Raw genomic sequence first — 12,234 nt, 5'->3', positions numbered from 1 at the left:
TAGGGAGGTAAATGTTGCCAACAGTGTTAATCCGCGCTTGGATTTCTATCTTAATAAAAACATATCTCCCCTTAGGACAAGTCATGGAATCCAGCAGTTTATGCGACAAGGTCTTATGCAGTGCTATGGAGACCCATTTAGATTTGGCGTCTGGGTTGGTACTATGTGTCCACACATTGTAGTAATTAAGCCGCATACGAGGGGCATGAGCGGTCTGAAAGTGTGTCTCCTGTAGTAATAGCATATGCACCTTCTGTCTGTACATGGAGTAGAGGATCTGAGACCGTTTTTGTGGGACATTCAATCCCCTAACATTAATGGAAGCAAATTTGACGTCCGCCCCTACCATGTCCCCACCGCCACCCGCCATAGAGGAAGAAGGAGAGGAGAGAGGCAGAAAAGAAATAAGAGGGAGTAGAGAAAAATAGGGAATAAAGAGAAAACAGAGAGAGAATATGTCCAGTAAGAAAGACCCAGACTGAACCTGCAGCCAGAAAAAGAGGGTTATCAAGAGAGACAACCCCCGTATCCGGGTAATTCTACACTACCGGGAAAGACCTAAATGGGTACAACAACGTGTCAAGCATCTATTCTAAAGAGGGACGTTTTAACAAATGAAGGTCTGTAAGTCTGTGACAGAACAACAGAAATGTAATCTAAATGTATAACATGAATGCACCCTACAGCTATATGCAATGCTCTAAGTTAAGAAACACCCCTTAAAGAAATAACTAAGCAAGCTCACAGAGAACCCCATCTCCCCCCCCCCCAACCCACACACATGTAAACTAACATAACCATATTACGATGTTACTATAGCAAGATAAGCTTAGGCAGAAACCCAACAAACATAAAGGAGCATGATGCAGTGTTCAGAAACGAAAAAAGATACATCCCGCTTCAGTAAGGCGCCTCAAGGGAACAAGATATCATGGCTCCCACCCTCCGAAGTGTCCTCAGTCCCCGGAAGCTGCCATTTCAGCAGGGCGAGAAGGCCTGCCCTGCGCTATCGGCGGAACCGGATCCCAATCTGGCAAAGTCATCTGCGGCAGATCCAGTGCAGCCAAAAGAAGGCAGGCAAATCCTCAGGCGTATGTAGCTCAAATCTTTTCCCGCTTCTACGGACAACCAATTGAAATGGAAAACCCCAAGAGTATTGGATTTCACGCTCTCTTAGCAGTTCCAATAAGGGTTTAAGAGCCCATCGTTGGGTCAAAGTAGCTCTGGAGAGATCTTGAAGAAAAATCAATTGGGCACCGTCAAAATCAACGTAGTCCATGTTGCGCACTGCTCTCATAATTTCCTCTTTCACTCTGTAATGGTGGAGCCTACAGATGACATCCCGAGGCCGAATTACGTTGCTGGAAACAGGACCCAGAGTGCGGTGAGCCCTATCAATTTCAAACTCTGCCCCCAGCGGGCGCTTAAGTATGGAGGCAAACAAATCCTGGAGGGACGGGATGAGATCAGCAGCTCTAGTCGCTTCAGGGAGCCCTCTGATACGGTTCTCTACATCATCATGAAGCCTGTAAAGATGACGAATTTGCCTCTCCTGGTTAGCAAGGGTAGCCTGAACGTCATCCACTGTGGTGGTCAAAGAGTCCTGATCAGCAGCAATATCAGAAACTTTCGCCTCCAAGGCGTGCACATCAGATTTGAGAGAATTGAGCTCTTGCTTATAAGAGGTTTCTAGGCGCTCCACAAACTTTTCCATATCTGAGCGCATGGGTAGCAATTTCATATATTCTTTCCAGTCCCAATCTGTGCCATCCTCCATGGGGTTTACAGATGTAGCTGAGTTAAGTTGGTGCAGCTCGTTGCCTCTAGTGGAGGAGAAGGAAAGTGCAGCAGGGGATAGGGAAGACATGCTGGCTGCCAGGATAGGACCTGATGTTGGAGAGCAGTCTTTGTCCCCACAGGGAGCAGGGTTTATGACCACCTCTGCTTCTCTCTGCTAAGGACAGGAGGACACTGTTGCCCTGAGGCTGAGACCAGGGGTCACCGCTGGGCTAATGTGAGGACTCAGAGATGCTGCTGCCATAACGCAGGAACCGGGGGACACTGCCTCTGTCACTGTCCTGAGGTGAGGGCTTGAGGGCACTGCTCCTGTAAGGAGGGGGCAGACGAGTACCACTTCCCTGAGGTGGGGGCCAGGAAGCTCCGTATCACCGGCGGTGGGCTGTGGGGGCAGCGTCTGAGGGCTGGTGGGTAAGCCGGGCTGCGCCCTGTTCTAGTCGGCTGCCGAGGCCCAGAGGTGCCGGTACGGGGGGGGAGGGTCGGGACCGGGGCCCTTACCGCCGATTCTGCCGATGCTGAGGGGCACTCCACACCGGCGGAGGCTGTCTGTGCCGCCGTTCGGGACGGATCCGCGGCGGCAGCGGCCGCTCTTGTCATTCGAGAGCCGGGGGTCACGGAGGCTGCAGGCTGAGCAGGTAGACCGCAACCGGCAGGGAGGAGTAAACGGTCCAGGCTACCCCGGGCGGGCCGGGGCTGGGGTAATTTTGTGCCTGCCTTAGTCCTCCTGCGGCCACCGACCATTTGGGGTGCAATTAACCAGTCTTGGGGTGCTTTATAAGGCTGTCTGGTGTCCTGTTGCAGGAGCTCACAGAAGGTGCGTTCTTACTCCTCCATAGTAAGGCCACGCCCCCAAAACTTTATTTTTTTAAATAAATACATTTTAAAAATTCTTTTTTTATTTTCTTCATGAGGGAAGACACCTAATCCTTGTAATCAGCGTGACAGCTGTTTTGCGTAACGTAGGTACGCTTCTACAGGCGCTACGTTACGTGAAAGAGCTGTCATGCTGCCACACTGAATAGAAAGATTAGGCGTTTGCCCTCATGCTCATCCTGCTATGGCGTTTTTAAGAAGAAATTGAATAAAGAAAATGGTTTTAATGGTGATTGCCCTCTACATTTCTCTTTTTTGTGGATATCTACTATTTTGAAGAATTTTTGGTGACTTTTTTCAAATTTTCCATTTTACTATTTAAATTATAAAAAAATGCAGTTTTCATTCTCACCACTATGGCTAAAACTTAGCTGAGAGTTCCTGTTCAGTGTGGGTGAAAAGAGGAGGCTGCTGTAAAGTGATCTGTACAGCATTAGGGGTATTCCAGGAGGTTGCGGGAAGTCTGAACTCTGTACCCCCCCACGATCTCCATATCAGGCCCTGACGGCTCTGTTATTAACAGAGCCATGGGTACGGCATGTGACCCGCAGCCCTATTTATTCCTATGGAGCGACGGATAGAGCCGAGTACACTGGAAGAGCTCTGTACTTGGCTCTTTCCGTCTGACCCCCCACAAACTCCTACTTTTCCCCTATCACAGTGATTTTTTTTTTCCTGGACAACCACTTTAACATGTTCTCTCCTGGCTCTTTGTCACTTGATAGACATGGACACATAATGTATTTCTATAGGACCGACCCACCCAGAGTGTGGAGAGAGGAAAGCAGTGACACTTGTATACACTCAGACCCTCCCTTACGATCCCTGTATCTCATTATACAGGGGGCGCGCATTATCCATGGAGAGGTGATGCTGGCCTAGGGCACAGGAAACCCAAGGCCATGCCTCTGAGGCTGAAGACATAGATACACTGGTATGATATAATATATATAATAATGTATAAGGTATTATAACGTATATATAATGTACCCATTTGCTTCTCCAGTTACTACTCTCGGCGTAACAAATTAGCTTTAACACCTGCCTTTTTCTGGTGGATAAACAAGGGGTTTCTCAGAACTGGACACTTCATAGATAAGGTAAGTGATCAAGTCCCTTGGCTATTTTAGCACATGGCCTCCCAGTTTTAGAATTTTTACGATACCATCAGATACAGTAGCCTTAAAGGGAATCTGTCAGCAGTTTTTTTATAGCAAAATAGGTAGTGAGAAGTAGAGAGTATACACATTGACTGCTCAGTCATGGACATGACTTTTTATATATGATTTCTGAGGGACACAAAGACCTCATCTCAACAATATATGGAGACCTTATGACAACACCTAGTGTGTCATATGTTACAATGAGAGGCTGACTCTGTCGACTCTGAATGGACCCATACAGCCCTTTCCACTGCTTAGCTTTCGATCAATGTTTTCTTAGTGGAAGCAGACTGGAAGGTATTATTAGGATGGTACTTGTTTCCAACCAGGCTGGCAGGATCTTTCCAATAGACTTGCCACTATGTTATAGTAAAAATAAATACAGAGGGACTATGCTTCATGTTCAGTCGGAATGCCCTCATGTTCAAAGGTTTTGGATTTTTAAAAAAACCTAAACAAGCACTTTTAAATGCTCTGATACCTGAGGGCACTAGAAGACTTCGATAATTCATTTTCTTTGGCAGCAAAGCTCAATATAGGTCATAGCTCGAAAACACAATCCATTGGGGGAAATAAATAAAAACTGTTTAAAAGCCAGACAGTTTTGCTGTTGTTTTTTATTTATCCCACCAAGCGTAATCCCTTATATTTTACCGAAAATAAACTCAGCTGCATAATGGTTAAAGGACAACTCCGGTGCTAAGGTGGGGGGGGACACTCCTGGGTCCATTTCCATTTGAATCTCCTGCCGATTGTGTTTCCCCGGAGCTCCTGTCGGCATCTTCATCTCTTCGGCACTTCCTTCTTCGGCTGGCAGCGTCAGATAACTGACCGCTTGCTTAGCCAGTCGGAGCTGCTGACGTCTCAAAGGGGTCTGGAGAGCGTCAAATTACTGACAGCTTGCTCAGCCAATTGGAGCTGTGAGTCATCTGCTGACATCTCACAGGAGGATTGGCCCACTGGGAAAATGTCATTGGCACAAGATGGCGCCGGCCATGGTAGACAGGGATCAGGTACGTATGCATTTTAATACTTCCGGAGGGGAGGGGGGTTAGGTTGATAGGGAAGAGGGGCGGAAGGGTAATTAAAGCACATAACAAAGTTATATAACTTTGCAATCTGTTTTAATTGCCTGAAAAAAAATCACTGTATTTGTCCTTTTAACAATAGGTCATCCAGTGTTCTTAAAGTGTACCTGTCGTTATAACTTTCAAAATATAAACAAACAGTAGAAGTGATATAAAGCATGTTTTGCAATTTAAATTAATGAATTTTTTTATGTTATCACAGAAAACACAGCACTCTCTGTGTTTAGACACAGGTTCTGTATTTTCCAATCATCCGCGCTCACAGAGAAAGCAGTAATTTGATGGACACATTGAGCCATGATACTCGGTACTGGCCAGAACCTACGTTTAGTCTCTTTTTTTTTCAACCAGGACAAGACTAAAAAGCTTCAAGAGACTGGACCTGGATGCCAGATAAGTATACCTCTATTTTAAAGCATGAGAATTGAAAAAAATTATAATAAATGTAAATTGCAAACTTGTAAATCTACTGTTACTTTATATTTTGAACGTTATGATGACAGGTACACTTTTAAGGTGTTGTCTGGGCCAGCTTACTTCCTGTGCAGCAGGAAGTGTGATGTCACAACATGCACGGCTGGGTTCCAGTGCCACCATTCTATGCCATTATGTCATCTGCAGTGTCCGTATCTTGCTCCTCAATGCGCCACCCTCATCTCCGTATATGTAGCTTGCGTTCTGTACTCTTGTGATAAGCAAGAGTACAGACGACAGAGCATATGGGATCTGCTCTGTCGGCTCTCGCTTATGACAAGATAAGGCAGATGAGGTAACGGCACATAATGGCGGCGCTGGAATGCAGCCGTGCAGCGGCGTCACACTTCCTGCTGCAGACCTGCACAGGAAGTAAGCTGGTCCGGACAACCCATTTAACGCTTACCTGTAACTAAAAATAACTTTTGACATGTCATCAGACAGGGTCCAACAGCATCCATATGTGAAGATAGCTTCAAGCTTTTATTTTACATCAGGTCATGCATCATTTCAATCACAAGGGTCTTTGCCAAGCATTTGTGGTTTAAACGTTGCATGTCCTTGTACCTGGTGTAAAATGAAAGCTTGAAGCTATCTTCGCGTATGGATGCTGTTGGACCCTTCTTCTTTACTTATGTATTGATGCCCACACCTGGGATTGTGGACTGCATCCTTCCACTACCAACTGGCTTTTTCAGACATATTGAACTTTGGTGCTGTTGGAACCTGCCTTTTTGTTATGTCATCAGACATGTCAAAAGTTATTGATTAGAGCAGCTTTCACTGCTGACACCCGCATTGATCAGAAGATATAGCCGGGGAAAGATCAAGGCAGCGTGATGCAATCCCTGACCAGCAGCGCAGTCCGTCAAAATTCATAATGGAAATCTATGGGAAATTTTCACATTCCGAGCTGCCGGCCGGGGAGTGGATTGCGCTGCTGCAATCTTTCCCCTGCTATGTCTTCTGACGAGAGCGGGCGTCAGCAGTCAGACCTGCTCTGATCAATAACTTTTGACATGTGTGATGACATTTCAAAAGTTATTTTTAGTGACAGTGCTCATTTATGGTCTTTGCTTCCTACACAACTTGTAGATGCTGACAAAATAACTTTCTTTCTCGCTCATTATATTATTTCCCTCCCCCCCCCCCCTTCTAATGTAAGTCTTGTCTTTTTTCTTCTTGTTTCTGTCTTCACCCTATGTTATCCAGGAAATATATTCCTAGAATTGCTATTGTTTGCTTAGAGAACATATTAGCTTTTCAAGCTGTAATTACTCTAGTTGCCTTGAAAATCGATTAATGTGTCTAGAGATGCAAAACTCTTCCATTGTATTTAATTAATGATCACATGATCACTTTTTGTTACTCTTCAGAAGTATCTTCAAAAACTCCAAAAGAACAAAAAACATTGGCCTACATTTAATAAAACTGTCTAAATGCAAATTTACACTAGATAATCTGTAAATGTACCAGATTAATCAGACTGTTTAATAAATCTGTCACACTTAAAGGGAACCTGTCACCCCGTGCATCCCCCCGAACCCACCCCACCACTGGACAGGGCCCCGCATACATACCCACTCCTGCATGTCCCAATGCCGATCCCGGCGCGGAGATCTGGTCGTCGGCTCATCTGCACGTCTAATATGCAAATGAGCGAAGATGAGCCCACTATGTGTGAAACTACTCTTGGAGAAAAATGTTGGTAATGAAAAATAAAAGTCTCATTTCTTAGCATGTATTTTATATTTTAAGTGACAAAATAAATATTGCAGTCTCATGGAATCTACTCAATTATTATAAATGAACATGTCCCAGATGGAAAAGTCTTGTAAGACTGCAATATTGTGCTATTGGTTACTGCATGGATGCATGGTTTTGACCACAGTGCTGGTCACACGCTCCATGATTTACGGACCCTACAGAACATAAAGCTGTGTAGTGGAACAACAGACAATCAGCTCTCCCGGCATCACATGATACATTATGCCAGGAGAGCGGAAAACGCTTAAATCTTCATGGGACTTTGCGGACACAGCCATGCAACTGTGTCAGCGAAGTCCTGATAAGGTTTATACAGTGACATGATTGGGATGTCACAGGCCTGGGATATCAGTGGCAGAGGCAGGACACCTGCAAGTCCCGTCTCTAGATCAGGAAGTGGCCAGCACCAGAGTGGTGGAATGCAGGCTGGAGCCGGAAAGGTAAGTGTACGCTATTTTTTACACCCACCTCCCCTTGGGCATTTTGAAAAAGCAGGTCCTGCCCGGTGTTCTTTTTAACCATGTATCAGATGTAATTCTGATGCAGAGGTGCATAACAGCCGTGAGATTTTTTTTCTTGCATATTGCAGATATTTTCCCTGTATCTTGCGCACAAGCGATTTAAAACGCCATTGCTCTGTTTTATTCTTAGTGAGTGTAGGCACTTAAGTGGCTTGATGTGTCCTAGTGCACATGAGATGTATACAGGAATGTATAATATATCAAATTTTAAACCATACCAGATTATATATGCTTATTACAAGATATATATATATATATATATATATATATATATATATATATATATATATCTGTGTGTGAAAAGGTCTCGCATTCACCAACTCCATCTTGTCACGGTAGTTTTATTAGAGCATGAACACAGTAAAGGAAACAGATGGAGCAGGTTTACATCCTTCTTCTGGCCAGCTAAGTCTCAAGCTATGGGTACGGATGGGTACGAAAAGGCGTTACAGCTTGGGACCTGCTACAATCTTAAAGTATAGATTAGGAGAGAGTGTGGCGGCTTAGGAATCTGGTAGTATTACACGGGCCAATGAAGGCCCGATGATAACTGTAAACGAGCGGCGATCTCCTAGATCGGCGCTTGTTTACTGGGCCTATTACACGGCCCGATTATCGTTTAACAAGGGCTGCAGGGACATCGTTATCGATGTCCTTGCAGCCCTTGCTTTTTACTGTATACATTACCTGTCCAGGCTGCAGGGCTCCTCTTGCAGTCTTCTCCCCGGGTCCTGCGCGCTCCAGCTTCAGAGTGGCCTGTCTCAGCTGACTGGCCGCGGCGGTCCCGACCTGTGATTGGCTGAGCAGCCTGTCAGCTCAGACAGGCCACTGTGAAGCTGGAGCGCGCAGGACCTGGAGAGAAGACTGCAAGAGGAGCCCTGCAGCCTGGATAGGTAATGTAAATTGTCAGTCGCTGGCAGTGCACCGCTATTACACGTAGCGATGGGCCCCCGACAATTATAGGTTCAAACCAATATCAACCATCAGCCGATGGTCATTGTCATCGGCTGATAGTTTTTATTACGTGGAGCGATTTGGACGATTATCGTTCCATGTAATAGTACCCTTAGAGTGCCTGTACACATTGCAACAGAGCTAAAGTGATACAGGAAGATCTGTCACAGAAATCCAGAACACCTGTCCCAGATTCTGGGGTGAGCGTGCTATTGAAGACACACACACAAAGATGGAGCAATGCTAACAGAATGCAGGATCTTTGTAACAAACTGCACTGAAAGAAAAAAAAAAACAGAGCTGGACTAGAAGCTGTGGCGGGAGCAATGTGTGTGATCAGGTGATTTTTTTGTACTTTCCATGAAGGCACACAGAGGCCTAATCCTATATAGGGAATCCACAGACACAGAAGGGCCTATCACTTTATGACAGCTGCAATGAGGGGCCTTATACTACATGTGAGCTGTACAGGAGGGCTTAATACTATATGGGACCTACACAGTGAGCTAATACTACATGGAAGCTGCACAGAGGGGTCTAGTACTATATGTGGCTGCACAATTGGGCCTAATTCTATTTAACAGCTGTACAGATGGGCCAAGTACTATAAGGGAGCTGCACCAAGAGGCCTAATACTATATGGGAGCTACATAGAGAAACCTAAAGCTGTATGAGAGCTGCACAGAGGGGCTCTCATGAAAGGGGGAAGTAGTGAGCCCTTATCTCACCCATAATAATAATATGTTTTGGTGAACTACATGGAGGTATTATAGTTAAAACATATTTCTTTAACAGGGACTTGTAAAATGTAATATGAATTCTAAATGAATGAGGAAGAAGTAGACGGAAAGTCACAGGGTTATTTATAGACAAGATCTTGTAAGGACTAATACATTTTGGGCATTACTTTCCCGAAGGTACCTTCAAATGTCATTATTTTGGTAGAAAACCAAACCTGATCCCCCAACATAAAATCAGGTCTAGCCGTAGGCTTCTTGTCCTCTTCTTTGCAGATGATGCTTCGGTCTTTTAACAGGCTCTTGGGAGCCTTTGCCCAAACTGTGCACAGGTTGGATACCACCAGCATCTGATTGTGGTTACAAGAGAGACTGGTAGACATGGATGAACAATGGTTAAATCCATATTACAGAAGAATGGAGATGTGGCACCGGATGCATTTATATGTAGATATTTTTTCAAATTTAATAAACAAGACAAACTGAAGTATCACCTGGTAAAAAGTATTCAGACCCTTTTCTCAGTGTTGAGTAGAGGCTTCCTTTTCAGCTAGTACAGCCATGAGTCTTCTTGGGAAAGATGCAACAAGTTTTTCACACCTGAAAGGCACATGGTCTAAAATTTGTTAGTGTAGCAGAACATAGCTTTGTCCAGCATTTTCAGACTGGGATGATTGACTAAGGCTGAGTTCACACGGAGTGAAAGTGGCAGAATTCTCTGTGGTGGAATCCCGCCAGCCTTCATGTCATACTGGCAGTCTATGGGAGGCTTGTGCGCATGGAAGAATTGATATGCCCATTCCTCTACGCGGAGAGAGGAGGCACGTGAGCCAGTATGACATGGAGGTTGGTGGCATTGCGCAGCGGGGAATTCTGCCACTTTCTCTGTGTGTGAACTGGCCCTTTATCTTTTAAGTTGTCTGACAACCTTAATCTGAATTGAACCCTGAGAAAAGGATCATTCCAACCCAAGGACAGGACTCTAAAGGACACTTGCTGGGGGTAAAGACATCAATTGGCCTTCTGCATATGTAGCCTCATCTGTAGCCAAGGACATTTCTGGAGCTAAAGAAAATGCCTACTTTTGAGGATCTCCATGAAAAAGGGATATTATTATGCCTACTTTATTGGCCCAGACAAGTGGGGTCTTAAAGGGGTAGTGCGGCGGTAAAAAATTATTCACAGAATAACACACATTACAAAGTTATACAACTTTGTAATGTAAGTTATGTCTGTGAATGGCCCCCTTCCCCATGTCCCACCACCCCCACCCGTGTACCCGGAAGTGTAGTGCATTATACATACCTGATCCGTGCTGACACGCGTCCGCCATCTTGTGCCAAACGCCGGCCGGCCCGAGCACCTCCGATCTTCCCGAGTGCTGGCCGCGTCATCAGCTGCTCAGCCGCGATTGGCTGAGCATAACTGTGCTCGGCCAATCGCGGCTCAACGGCTGATGACGCGGCCGGCACTCGGAAAGATCGGAGGTGTTCGGGCCGGCCGGCCGAAGATGACGTTTGGCACAAGATGGCGGACGCGTGTCGGCACGGATCAGGTATGTATAATGCACTACACTTCCGGGTACACGGGTGGGGGTGGGGGGTCACGGGGAAGGGGGCCATTCACAGACATAACATACATAACAAAGTTGTATAACTTTGTAATTTGTGTTATTCTGTGAATAATTTTTTACCGCCGCACTACCCTTTTAAGCGAAAGTAAAGCTTACTACTTCCCCTAAAAGATAATAACAACCTCCTATCATCACTGAATTTGTCAGCTAACTTAAACTTAGGTTCTACCACTGCTTAAGCTGAATTGGGAGAAGGTCGCTGAATTGGGAGAAGGTCACTGTTCCTCGAACTGTACACGTTTAGCCAGGTCCTGCACCATCAGGGTAAACTTCTGCATCTGACTGCCCACGACATTCATGGCCTCCATTCTAGAGTAGGCTTGTGATTCGGTCACAACAGGGTGAAGAAGTGAGCCCTGATTTCGCCCACAGCCTCTGTCTGCACTAGATGAGCGCACGGCAAAAATGGAGGACAAACAACGCTAGAGACAAACAAGACGGCAATCTGGTGAACTAGCTCGGTCAGACCAAGAGGGCGGTGAGCTATAAAATCGTCAGGCAAGAGAATAGTCAGAAATAAGTGCAAACGATCATAAATGAGTTCTGACTGGGACTGTCACGAGTGGCTGGGGGAAGATAAGACACAAGACAGTGGGCCCTAGCTCTGACCCCACCCACTGTCACCTGCCTACTTGCCTCGGTCGACCCTAGGCGGTCGCGGACAACCACGAAGACAATCCCTATGCTGTATACGTGCAGAACATAAAACGCAGACAGACAGACAAACACAATGCGGGAAGTCAACTAGCCGAGTCAGTAACCAAACGAGCAACGCAGTACAAAATCGGAACCAAACGGAGAGTCAGGGGACAGGCAAAAAGGTCAGAATCCGGGCAAGTCGAAATGAGAAAGGATAGGACAGAATACAAGGGACTGGGGAGCTGGGATCAGAAACAACTAATAGCCAGCGATAACCTGCTGGCTACACTGAAACTTTATACTGGACCAGGAGCCCGGACCAAAGGCTGATTGGTCCGGCCTCCTGAGTCCAGCCTCACTGCAGCTGGTGCACTGCAGGCTGAGCGGCCGGGCGACCTGTCACTCAGCCTGAGTGTAAAACACATCAGCTGCGTGCCGGCCGGCCAGCTGACGGTCACGTGACCCCACGGCGTCCCCGGTTGCTAGGGACGCCGTCGGGTCTCCGTGACGTCACTCGGCTCCGGCGGGCGGAGCAGCGGCGCGCTCCCGAGCCGACAGCCGGAGCCGAGCTGGAAGGAGACGCCGCTG

This window comes from Dendropsophus ebraccatus, chromosome 11 (assembly GCF_027789765.1).
Source record: "Dendropsophus ebraccatus isolate aDenEbr1 chromosome 11, aDenEbr1.pat, whole genome shotgun sequence".
NCBI classification, from domain to species: domain Eukaryota; kingdom Metazoa; phylum Chordata; class Amphibia; order Anura; family Hylidae; genus Dendropsophus; species Dendropsophus ebraccatus.
This window is presented reverse-complemented; position numbering follows the sequence as displayed.